We start from the raw sequence: 13,129 nt of genomic DNA, 5'->3' as shown, positions 1-13,129 counted from the left end.
CTAATGCCACCTGGGAAGTCCTAAATGTTATCAAGTGTGCAGTATAAACTGGAATATCAGTTACTTCAGGTTGGAATTTAAATAATTATTTCTTAAATTTTTGTTTTTCAAGACTAGTCAAATCTAAAAGCCTGTATTTTCTATCATCCCTTTGTTCAGCATATCCTGCTATTAATCACTTAGTAGCCATCTTGGTTATCAGATTGACTGTTGCATATACCAAAGAGAAACTGTAAAGTGCTTCCTTTAAGTGAAAAGTTGGAAGTTTTGGGCCTAAATAAGGCAAAAAAAAAAAAATTGTATGCTGAAGTTGCCAAGATCTATAGTTAGAATAAATCCTCTGTTCCTGAAATTGTGGAAAAGGAAAGAGAAAGTCATGCTAGTTTTGCTGTCACATCTCAGACTGCAAAAGTTAATGGCTGTAGTGTACGATAAACCCTAAGTTAAGATGGAAAAGGCATTATTTTGTACAAGATATTCTGAGAGACCACATTCATATGACTTTTATCACAATATATTGTTATAATTATTCTATTTTCTTATTAATTTCTTACTGTGCCTAATTTAAGTTAAACTTTATCATGGTATATATTTATAGGAAGAAGCAATACATATATAGTTTGATATAATCTGAGGTTTCCAGAATTCACTGGTGATCTTGGGAAAACATATGCTCCACAAATAAGGGAGAGATACTTAATTGACATAAAATTTAAAAACAAACAAAACTAACCTACAATCAGTTCAGTTCAGTTCAGTCGCTCAGTTGTGTCCGACTCTTTGCAACCCCATGAATCACAGCATGCCAGGCCTCCCTGTCCATCACCAACTCCCAGAGTTCACCCAGACTCATGTCCATCGAGTCAGTGATGCCATCCAGCCATCTCATCCTCTGTCATCCCTTCTCCTCCTGTCCCCAATCCCTCCCAGCATCAGAGTCTTTTCCAATGAGTCAACTCTTCGCATGAGGTGGCCAAAGTACTGGAGTTTCAGCTTTAGCATCATTCCCTCCAAAGAAATCCCAGGGCTGATCTCCTTCAGAATGGACTGGTTGGATCTCCTTGCAGTCCAAGGGACTCTCAAGAGTCTTCTCCAACACCACAGTTCAAAAGCATCAATTCTTCGGCTAGAAGTCAAATTGGAAAAGTACCCAGGAGAAGGCACTAGGGCATTTCTAGAGTAATACTGGTAATATTAATTACTTGATCTGAAGGTTGGTTATATAAGGGTGTGTGAAATTTCAGTGAGCTGTGTTTGTGATTTGTACACTTTCCTGAATGTATGTTGTACTTCAGTAAAAGCAATGAAAACAAACAGAAAGCCTAAGGGATCAAATAAAGCTATTTGATTTTAAATGACTAAAGGGGTGCCATAAATGCCTACTGTACTTCAGAAGAAAAAGTAATCCATACTTAAAGATATTTGAAATTTATGAGCTGAAAGCCTACACCTCTGTCAAAAATCCTGATGGGAAAATTTTGAAAGTGGTATTCTGCTTGTACCTCAGAATAGGCAACCTGTACTTCTCCACTGGGAGAAGCAACTATTAGTAGACAGGAAATTCTGCATTCTCACACCATCAACCATCTCCAGAGTCCATGTTAACCCCTTCATCAAGAACATTTTAGCAGGAGTTTCTCCATTGAATTCCCCAATTTCATTTGCCCCATAGTGTTGTCTCACACGGCTTCCCAGGTGGTGCTAGTGGTAAAGAACCCTCCTGACAATGCAGGAGACCTGAGACTGGGGTTCCATCCCTAGGTCCCGAAGATGCCCTGGGGGAGGACATGGCAACTCACGCCAGTATTCTTGCCTGGAGATTCCCATGGACAGTGGAGCCTTGGTGGACTACAGTCCATGAGGTCGCAAAGAGTCAGACTCGACTGAAGTGACTTAGCAGGCACACACATTCTCCTGGTAATACATGATCATTATTTGGTCCTCATTTGTAACTGAATCTATTTGTCAGCCACAAACATATGGCCAAATGAATGCATCCACTGGCTGATGAACCTGATTGCTTTATTATATTTTCTTCTTTTCAAATAAGGAAGAAGAAGCATCCCCAGATAAAATAATACCAAGATTTCTGAGTTTTGTGACTAATGACAGAATTTTCACTGTCTCTTTCTTAGATTGCTAATTCAATTACTAACAAACTATGAAAATAAGGACAAACATATAGCATGTCTGAAAACTGAGAAAGGTCCATAAGGATGTCAGAAACTCCCAGGAATTTCTGATATAAAATAATGGATGAGTCCAGACTAGAATCCTTAGTTGAAAGTTGACTCACCACCTTACTAGGAGAAAATGAGTCAGTATTCCCAAGATGAAAATGGAGAACACCCTGGAGAACATAAATTGCCTAATTTGAGGAGAGTTTTAGAGGCAAAGATAATAGAGAGGCAATAAAGACACAGTACTTTTTAAAAAAACTTTTGATTTGATCAACCACAGTTGAGAGCAGGGCGCCTGAAATGTGGCAAGGATCCTGCAGTAACCAGAGAGATCATGCAGTGTTGAATAAAGCTGTCCTCTCTCTCTGTTAGAATTTATAATTGCTCTGGATTTTCCAATAGTTTCCATTAGATAATCAATCATCAATATAAAATGCATTCTCAGAAAGAAAATAAATGTGTTATTATTTTTAGATATGATTATTTGCCTAGAACACAAAACAAATAAAAACTGATAGCAATCTTGATAGTAGAGTCTGATTATACAGTAAATATGTTGCACTCCATCAGAGAAACAATGACACATTAGAAAAGAAAACATCAAATCAGCAACAATAGATGCAAAATGGGTAGGAAAACTTTTCAGTAAGAATGGAGAACCCTCAAATTGTGTAGTTATTATAAACGTGGTAATTCTCCTTAAGAAAATAGAGCAACTCAAAGCAATCCCAGTGAGATGCTTTTCTTTTTGAAATTTGATATAATGAATCTAAATGTCAACTGAAAGAATAATTTGATGTTTTATTCTCCCCAATTTACAACATTATATTCAATGAAATACACAGACCTTATATTTATGATCAATCATGTTTGACATAATCATCAAGATTATTAAAAAAATACCCCAATTTGTTTTATTCCCAGAAAGTTATTTATTTTATACCTCCTTTAAATCAGTTTTCATCTCCAAACTTCCCCACACCCACAATCCCCACCATAGGCAAATATCATGCTGTTTTGTTTATTTTTTTCTCTACAGGTTATTTAGGTTAGTTTTTGAACTTTCAGTTCAGTTCAGTAACTCAGTCGTATCTGACTCTTTGCGACCCCATGAATTGCAGCATGCCAGGCCTCCCTGTCTATCACCAATTCCCGGAGTTTACCCAAACTCATGTCCATTGAGTTGGTGATGCCATCCAGCCATCTCATCCTCTGTCGTCCCCTTCTCCTCCTGCCCCCAATCCCTCCCAGCATCAGAGTCTTTTCCAATGAATCAATTCTTCCCATGCAGTGGCCAAAGTATTGGAGTTTCAGCTTCAGCATCAGTCCTTCCAATGAACACCCAGGACTGGTCTCCTTTAGGATGGACTGGTTGGATCTCCTTGCAGTCCAAGTGACTTCTTGGACTGCAATCCAGTCTTTGGTGCTTAGCTTTCTTTACAGTCCAACTCTCACATCCATACATGACCACAGGAAAAACCATAGCCTTAACTAGACAGACTAGACTTTGGTTTGTTGGCAAAGTAATGTCTCTGCTTTTTAATATGCTATCTATGTTGCTCATAATTTCCCTTCCAAGGAGTAAGCGTCTTTTAATTTCATGGCTGCAGTCACCATCTGCAGTGATTTTGGAGCCCCCCCAAAATAAAGTCAGCCACTGTTTCCACTGTATCCCCATCTATTTCCCATGAAGTGATGGGACCAGATGCCATGATCTTCATTTTCTGAATGTTGAGCTTTAAGCCAACTTTTTCACTCTCCTCTTTCACTTTCATCAAGAGGCTTTTTACTTCCTCTTCACTTTCTGCCATAAGGGTGGTATCATCTGCATATCTGAGGTTATTGATATTTCTCCCTGCAATCTTGATTCCAGCTTGTGTGTCTTCCAGCACAGTATTTCTCATGATATCCTCTGCATATAAGTTAAATAGCAGGGTGACAATATGCAGCCTTGACGTACTCCTTTTCCTATTTGGAATCAGTCTGTTGTTCCATATCCAGTTCTAACTGTTGCTTCCTCACCTGCATATAGGTTTCTCAAGAGGCAGGTCAGATGGTCTGGTATTCCCATCTCCTTCAGAATTTTCCACAGTTTATTGTTATCCACACAGTCAAAGGCTTTGGCATAGTCAATAAAGGAGAAATAGATGCTTTTCTGGAACTCTCTTGCTTTTTTGATGATCCAGCGGATGTTGGCAATTTGATCTCTGGTTCCTCTGCCTTTTCTTAAACCAGCTTGAACACCTGGAAGTTCATGGTTCACATACTGCTGAAGCCTGGCTTGGAGAGTTTTGAGCATTACTTTACTAGCGTGTGAGATGAATGCCATTGTGCAGTAGTTTGAGCATGATTTTGGCATTGCCTTTCTTTGGGATTGGAATGAAAACTGACCTTTTCCAGCTCTGTGGCCATTGCTGAGTTTTCCAATTTTGCTGGCATATTAAGTGCAGCACTTTCACAGCATCATCTTTCAGGATTTGAAATAGCTCAACTGGAGTTCCATCACCTCCACTAGCTTTGTTCATAGCAATGCTTCCTAAGGCCCACTTGACATCCCATTCCAGGATGTCTGGCTCTAGGTAAGTGGTCACACCATCATGATTATCTGGGTCGTGAAGATCTTTTTTGTACAATTGTTCTGTGTATTCTTGCCACCTCTTCTTAATATCTTCTGCTTCTGTTAGGTCCATACCATTTCTGTCCTTTATCGAGCCCATCTTTGCATGAAATGTTCCCTGGGTATCTCTAATTTTCTTGAAGAAATCTCTAGTCTTTCCCATTCTGTTGTTTTCCTCTATTTCCTTGCATTGATCGCTGAGGAAGACTTTCTTATCTCTCCTTGCTATTCCTTAGAACTCTGCATTCAGATGCTTATATCTTTCCTTTTCTCCTTTGCTTTTCGCTTGTCTTCTTTTCACAGCTATTTGTAAGGCCTCCCAGACAGCCATTTTGGTTTTTGGCATTTCTTTTCATGGGGATGATCTTGATTCCTGTCTCCTGTACGATGTCACGAACCTCCGTCCATAGTTCATCAGGCACTCTGTCTATCAGATCTAGTCTCTTAAATCTATTTCTCATTTCCACTGTATAATCATAAGGGATTTGGTTTAGGTTATACCTGAATGGTCTAGTGGTTTTCCCTACTTTTTTCAATTTAAGTCTGAATTTGGCAATAGGGACTTCATGATCTGAGCTACAGTCAGCTCCTGGTCTTGTTTTTGTTGACTGTATAGAGCTTCTCCATCTTTGGCTGCAAAGAATATGATTATATTCTACACATGGAGATCACCAGATGGTCAACACTGATTTCAGTGTTGACCATCTGGTGATCTCCATGTGTAGAATCTTCTCTTGTGTTGTTGGAAGAGGGTGTTGTTGTGTTGTTTGAACTTTAGATGATCATATAATTGTTAATCTTTTCTTCTGAACTGCTTTTATTAGAAATATCATTTATATTGTTGATGAATTGTTTATTCTTTTCATTGCTGAGAGTTTTATATTTTGTTATTAATATAACATTCTACTTTTATTCATTCTTCTGTTTTTTTTTTTCCTCAATTCTCCTATTGTTGGCTAATTGGATTGTTTCCGGTTTTCAAGGGTATTTGTAAGCATATAGCCTTGGAAAGTAAAAATAGGGTCTCTCCATGGAACAAAGGGTGTGAGTTCAGCTGCTAAATTCATGTCTGACTTTGCAACATCATGGACTGTAGCCCACCAAGCTCCTCTGTCCTTGGTATTTCCCAGGCAAGAATATTGGAATGGGTTGCTATTTCCTTCTCCAAGGTATCTTCCGGACCTAGGGATCAAGGATACATCTTTTGCACTGGCAGGCTGATTCTTACTGCTGAGCCACATCAGGGAAGCCCTAGAACAAAGGGTCGGCATATTTTAACGCCCATAGCAAAAGACCTGGGTTCCCTAAGCTTAGGATTTTTCTTCTGCAATATAACCCACTGTCTGTGCATGCTTTCATATGAGTCCATTAGCATAACTGTGAAGGACTTGGCAACAAAAGAAACTGACCCAAATGTATTGAATATAGAAAAGTCTCCTCTGTTCTAGAATCCAATAAATTGTGGCAGGCCAACTTGGTAGCTTTTACAGTTCTTGACAGTACCTATGGTTAGAGGGATATTGGTGTGTAATTTTCTTTTTTATAATGTCCTTATCAGATTATGGTATCAGTATTATGTTTCACTCAAAACACAGGTTAGTAATTATTCCCTCCTTTATTTTCTGAAAGTATTTATGTAGTATTGGGGTTATTTCTGCCTTAAATGTTTGATGAATTTTATTTGACAAATAACCTTGGCCTAGAGATATCTTCATGCCGAGATTATTTCAAATTCAGTTTTTGTAATATATAAAAATGTAATCAGATTTTCTATTTTTTCTAGTGTCTTATTTGGTCATTTGTGTTTTATAAGAAATATATTCATTTAACCTAAATTGTCATATTTATTATGAAAGTCTTTTATAATATTCTAAATTATTTTTAAAATATCTGTATTGTCTGTAATGTAATACTCTCAATACTTCTTTTGATTTTTCTTTTTTTTTTTTTAATTTGGTCTTGCCATAGGTTTGTTAGTTTATTAACCTTTCAAAAAACTAATTTTGGCTTCATTAATGTTTCCTCTTTATTTTCTGTTTCATAGGTTTGTGCATTTATATTTATTATGTCTTCTTATTTTGGGGCTTAATTTGTTGTTCTTTAAAATCTTATATAATTGAGTTCAAATCTTCTCTTTCATTTTGCATTTAAGCTATAAATTCTTAGCTATTGAGTGCTCTAGCTATATCTTTCTATTTTTGATATGTTCTATTTTATTATTATTTGATTTTATGTTCTTTCTTTTTCCCCTTTATGTTCAAGTTTCTATATTACATGATTTGCCTTCGGCCTGAACAATGTTTTTTTAACATTTCTTCTAGTACAGTCATCTGGTGGTTAATTTTCTCAGCTTTTTTAAAATCTGAAATATCACTGCTTCGATCTCATTTTTGAAGGATGCTTTCAGTGGATGTAGTACATTTAGTACTTCAGAGTTAGTTTTGCCATTATCTCTGGCTGCCATTGTTCATGATGAGGGGTCGCATGTATCCTTATTTTTGTTCTTTTATATATATCTTTCTTCAATCCAGCAATTAACATATAACATTGATAAGTTTAAAGTGTGTGTGTGCTCAGTCACTGTGTCTGACTCTTTGTGACCTATGGACTATAGCCTGCCATGCTCCTGTGTCCATGGGATTAAGAATAGTGGAGTGCTCTCCTCTAGGGGATCTTCCTGACCCTGGACTCAAACCCATATCTGGCATCTCCTGCATTGCAGGTAGGTTCTTTGCCCACTAAAGCCACCTGGAAAGCCCCAATATGTGCCTATATTACCACAGTAAGGTCAATTAATTTAATATGGCTTGAATTCTGGTTGCTTTTTACATTTTTTCCCTTTATCTTTTGCTTTCAGCAGTCTGACTAAGATGTGTTGGGAAATGACTTTACTTTAGTTGTATTTATCAAATTTGGAGTCTGCTGAGCTTCTTGGATATCTTTACCAAATTTTAGAAATTTTCAGCTACTATTTTTAAGTGCCTTCCTTTTTTCTTTTTCATTCTGTTTTATTCTTTATCTGTAGCTTGAATCACATTTCTTAGACTGGTTAATGTCACTTCTTTGTTCACGTGGCTCTGGTTTTTTTTGGCTTGTTTTGTCTTTTCTCTCTGTTCTTCAGCTTGAATATTTTTATTTGTCCTAAATTCTATTGACCTTTTCTTCTTCTATATCCTAACTTCTGTTAAGCTAAGTCAGTGGATCTTTCATTTCACTTATTATATTTTTCAACACTAGAACATTATATGGCTATTTTTTAGTATTTACAATTTCTCTTCTGAAAGACTCCACACATTCATTTACTTTATTCTTGTATATACTTAAGCATATCAATAAAAGTAGTTTTAACATCCTTGTTTGATAATTTCAATATTGAGATCATCTCAAAGTTTCTTTCTACGGACTCCTTTTTATTTAGTAATATTTCATATTTCTCTACTTCTTTGCAGATACAATGATTTTAGATTATTTGCTGGGCTTTATGGATGACAGATTGTAGGGATTCTTGATGATTTTGCTTTTATTTTATCAAATTTTGTCTTGACAAACAGTTAAATGTATTAGGTCTTCTTAAATCTGTCACTTAGCTTTTGTTTTGTTTAAGCAAATGTATTACTGTTTTATCATTAATCTACTTTTAGTACTTGATCCTTAGTCCTGTATTTTATCATTTATGGGGGTCTCAGATGAATGTGGAAAGGGTTCAGTAGAATCTCTTTACTCTGACTCAGACAATACTCCACTATGTTGCAGTATTTCAAAACTTCAAGTGGCTTGTCTTTTTATCTCTTAGCTCTGAAGCAGCCTCTATATTGAAGTCTTTCTCTAGGTGTACAGCTTAGATGTTTGTCAAGCACTCCAGAGTAATCCCCTTGACTCCTGGGACTCACATCTAGGAGTCTCCATCCATTCTGATATGCTGTTCTGAAAATTCCACCTCCTTTAAGATCCTTTAGCTCATACATGTGCCTTATCAGCTCAGCATGTATGTTGGCTCTGATTTCTTAAACATAGTAGTCAGTGTGTTTCCAAGAAGAGAGCATAACTAATTATGTTGCTTACCCTACTGTGTCTCTTTCCCTTCTCTCAAGTTCTGTTCTGCTTGTTTAGCAATGCCTGGAAATTTCTGCCTTATATGTTTTGTTCATAGTCATATGAATGTGTACATATAAGAGGTAAATCCAATATCAGTTTTTCTGTCATTATTTGAAACAGAAATTAAGCAGCAGATTTTTTTTTAATTTTTTATTTTATTTTATTTTTTAACTTTACAATATTATATTGGTTTTGCCATATATCAACATGAATCTGCCACAGGTATACACATGTTCCCCATCCTGAACCCTACTCCCTCCTCCCTCCTCCCTGCCCTACAATTCAGGATACTAGATTATATTATTACAATATTTAAGTAGGGCTATAATTTCTCCAAGATTAATAGATCATATTACAGTAAAGTAATTTATTTATAAGAACTTTCACTACCTTGTGTGTGTTTGTGTATATGTGTGTGCTTAGTTGTGTCTGACTCTTTGTGACCCAATGAACTATTCCCTGGTGGCTCAGTTGGTAAAGAATCCACTTGCAATGCAGGAGATCGCCTGCAGTGCAGGAGACCCAGGTTTGATCCCTGAATTGGGAAGAGCCTCAGAAAAGGAAAGGGCAACCCACTCCAGTATTTAGGCCTGGAGAATCCCATGGACAGAGGAGCCTGGTGGGCCTATTGTCCATGTGGTCGCAAGAGTCGGACATGACTGGGTGACTGAACAATAACAACAAACTGTAGCCTGCCAGGCTCCTCTTGTCCATGGAATTTTCCAGGTAAGAATACTGGAGTGAGTTGCCATTTCCTATTGCAGGGGATCTTCCAGATCCAGGGATCGAACTTGCCTCTCTTGCCTCTCCTGCATTGGCAGGCAGATTTTCTACCAGGAGACCACCTGGAAAACCCCTTATTCAACAACTATTATGAAGTATCTAGTATATACATGTTATACTAGTTCTCTCTTGGAGAACTAACTACCTTGATTTGTATCATTTGTATTTTATTGTTTCTTCCAGGAATATTCTCATTGTGACTTTATATGTAGCAATGTATCTAAAATCTTGTATGCCTGAGAATATAAAGTTCTTAAATATTTTAAATGTACTATGTCACTGTTTTTTTGTTTCTAGTGGTGGAAACATCATGTAGAAATAACATCTAGAAATCTGATGTTATTCTAACTTTTGTTTGTAGGTGATCTACTCTTTCTCTTCTTTTGCTTTTAAACTTCTAATATTGTGTTTGTTATTTTTCCCCACATTATGTCTAGTTACCTTCTGTCAGCATACAGTTATTACAATATTATTGACTATATTCCCCACACTGTATATTTCATACCCAGAACTGATTTATTTTATAACTGAACATTTGTATATCTTAATTTCCCTGATCTATTTCTCTCATCCTCTCAAAACCTCTCCCTTTTGGCAACCCTGTTTGTTCTCTATGTCCATGACTGTTTTATTATGTTTGTTCATTTGGTTTAGTTTTTAGATTCCACATATAAGTGAAATCATATAATATGTATCTTTATCTGTCTGATTTACTTCACATAATATAATGCACTTTAGATCCATCCATGTTGTGCAAATGGCAATATTTCATTATCTTATGGCTGTGTAATACCCCACCTTCGTTATCCATTTGCCTATTGATGAACATTTAGATTGCTTCCATATCTTGGCTATTGTAAATAATGCTGGGTGCATATATGTTTTCAAATTACTATTTTTGTTTTCTTTGGATAAATAAATACCCAGGGTTGGAATTGTTGGGTCATATGGAGACGGTGACGGACAGGGAGGCCTGGCATGCTGTGATTCATGGGGTCACAAAGAGTCGGACACGACTGAGCGACTGAACTGAACTGAACTGAACTGATGGTAATTTTATTTTTCAGTTTTTGAGGAAACTTTGCACTGTTTTCCATAGTAGCTGTACCACTTTTTTCAATCCACAGTAATGAGCATTCTCTTTTTTCTGCATTCTCTCTAATACTTGTTATTTGTTGTCTTTTTGATAGTAACCACTCTGAAAGATATGAGGTGATGTGGTGGTTCTGATTTACACTTCCTTGATGATTAGTGATGCTGAACATCTTTTCATGTGCTTTTTGGCCTTCTGTATATACGCTTTGGCAAAAATGCTCCATTTAGATCCTCTGCCCATTTTTTGAGTTGTTTGGCTTTCTTGATGTTGAATTTTATGAGTTCTTTAGATACTTTTGATATATTATTCTTTTATAAGATTACAATTTGCAAATATCTTTTCCCATTCAATAGGTGACCTTTTTGTTTTGTCAACAGCTTCCTTTGCTATGCAAAAGATTTTTAGTTTGATATAGTCCCATTTCTTTATTTTTACTTTTATTTATTTTGCTTGACAGGATATAGCCCCCAAGACATTGCTAAGACTGATGTTAAAGAGCATACTGCCTGTGTTATCTTCTAGGAGTTTTATGGTTTCAGATCTTATATTTAGATATTGAATCTATTTTGACTTTATTTTTGTATAATGTGAAACAGCAGTCCAGTTAAATTCTTTCACATGTAGCTGTACAGTTTTCTGAACACCATTTCTTGAAGAAGCTGTCTTTTCCACCGTTTAATGTTTTTGCCTGTTTTGTCAGAGATTAATGGACTATGTAAGTATGGGTTCAATTCTGGACCCTCTGTTCTGTTCTCTTGTTCTGTTTTGACATCAGTACCAGAGTGGTTTGATTACTGTAGCTTTGTAGTAAAGTTTGAAATCAGGGAGTGTGATATCTCCAGCTTTTTTTTTTTTTTTTTCCAAGATGGTTTTGACTGTTTGGGCTCTTTTGTGTTTCCATTCAAATTTAGAATTATTTTTTCTAGTTCTGTGAAAATATGTCATTGGTATTTTGATAGGGATTGCACTGTACATGTAGATTGTCTTGAAGAGTAATTGCTTTAGTCATTTCAACAATATTAATTCTTCAAATTCATGAGAACAATCTATCTTTCCATTTGCTTGTGTTGTCTTCATTTTCTTTCATCGGCGTCTTATGGTTTTCCAAGTGTAAGTCTTTTACCTCCTTTGTTACATGTATTCCTAGATATTTATTCTTTTTCATACCATTATAAATTGTATTTTTTTCTTAATTTCTCTTTCTGATAGTTTGTTGTTATTTTATGGGAATGTAACAGATTTCTGCTTCTGTTAGGTCCATACCATTTCTGTCCTTTATCGAGCCCATCTTTTCATGAAATGTTCCCTTGGTGTCTCTAATTTTCTTGACGAGATCTCTAGTCTTTCCCATTCTGTTGTTTTCCTCTATTTCTTTGCATTGACCCCTGAGGAAGGCTTTCTTATCTCTCCTTGCTATTCTTTGGAAGTCTGCATTCAGATGTTTATATCTTTCCTTTTCTCCTTTGCTTTTCACTTCTCTTCTTTTCACAGCTATTTGTAAGGTCTCCCCAGACAGCCATTTTGCTTTTTTGCATTTCTTTTCCATGGGGATCGTCTTGATCCCTGTCTCCTGTACAATGTCACGAACCTCCATCCATAGTTCATCAGGCACTCTATCAGATCTAGTCCCTTAAAATCTATTTCTCACTTCCACTGTATAATCATAAGGGATTTGGTTTAGGTTATACCTGAATGGTCTAGTGGTTTTCCCTACTTTCTTCAATTTAAGTCTGAATTTGGCAATAAGGAGCTCATGATCTGAGCCATAGTCAGCTCCCGGTCTTGTTTTTGTTGACTGTATAGAAAAGGCAGAGGAACCAGAGATCAAATTGCCAACATCCGCTGGATCATGGAAAAAGCAAGAGAGTTCCAGAAAAACATCTATTTCTGCTTTATTGACTATGCCAAAGCCTTTGACTGTGTGGATCACAATCAACTGTGGGAAATTCTGAAAGAGATGGGAATACCAGACCACCTGATCTGCCTCTTGAGAAATCTGTATGCAGGTCAGGAAGCAACAATTAGAACTGCACATGGAACAACAGACTGGTTCCAAACAGGAAAAGCAGTACGTCAAAGCTGTATATTGTCACCCTGTTTATTTAACTTATATGCAGAGTACATCATGAGAAACGCTGGACTGGAAGAAACACAAGCTGGAATCAAGATTGCTGGGAGAAATATCAATCACCTCAGATATGCAAATGATACCACCCTTATGGCAGAAAGTGAAGAGGAACTAAAAAGCCTCTTGATGAAAGTGAAAGTGAAGAGTGAAAAAGTTGGCTTAAAGCTCAACATTCAGAAAACTAAGATCATGGCATCCGGTCCCACCACTTCATGGGAAATAGATGCGGA

Source organism: Bubalus kerabau, chromosome 8 (assembly GCF_029407905.1).
Source record: "Bubalus kerabau isolate K-KA32 ecotype Philippines breed swamp buffalo chromosome 8, PCC_UOA_SB_1v2, whole genome shotgun sequence".
NCBI classification, from domain to species: domain Eukaryota; kingdom Metazoa; phylum Chordata; class Mammalia; order Artiodactyla; family Bovidae; genus Bubalus; species Bubalus kerabau.
The sequence above is the reverse complement of the archived record's forward strand: the minus strand, read 5'-3'. Positions refer to the sequence as shown.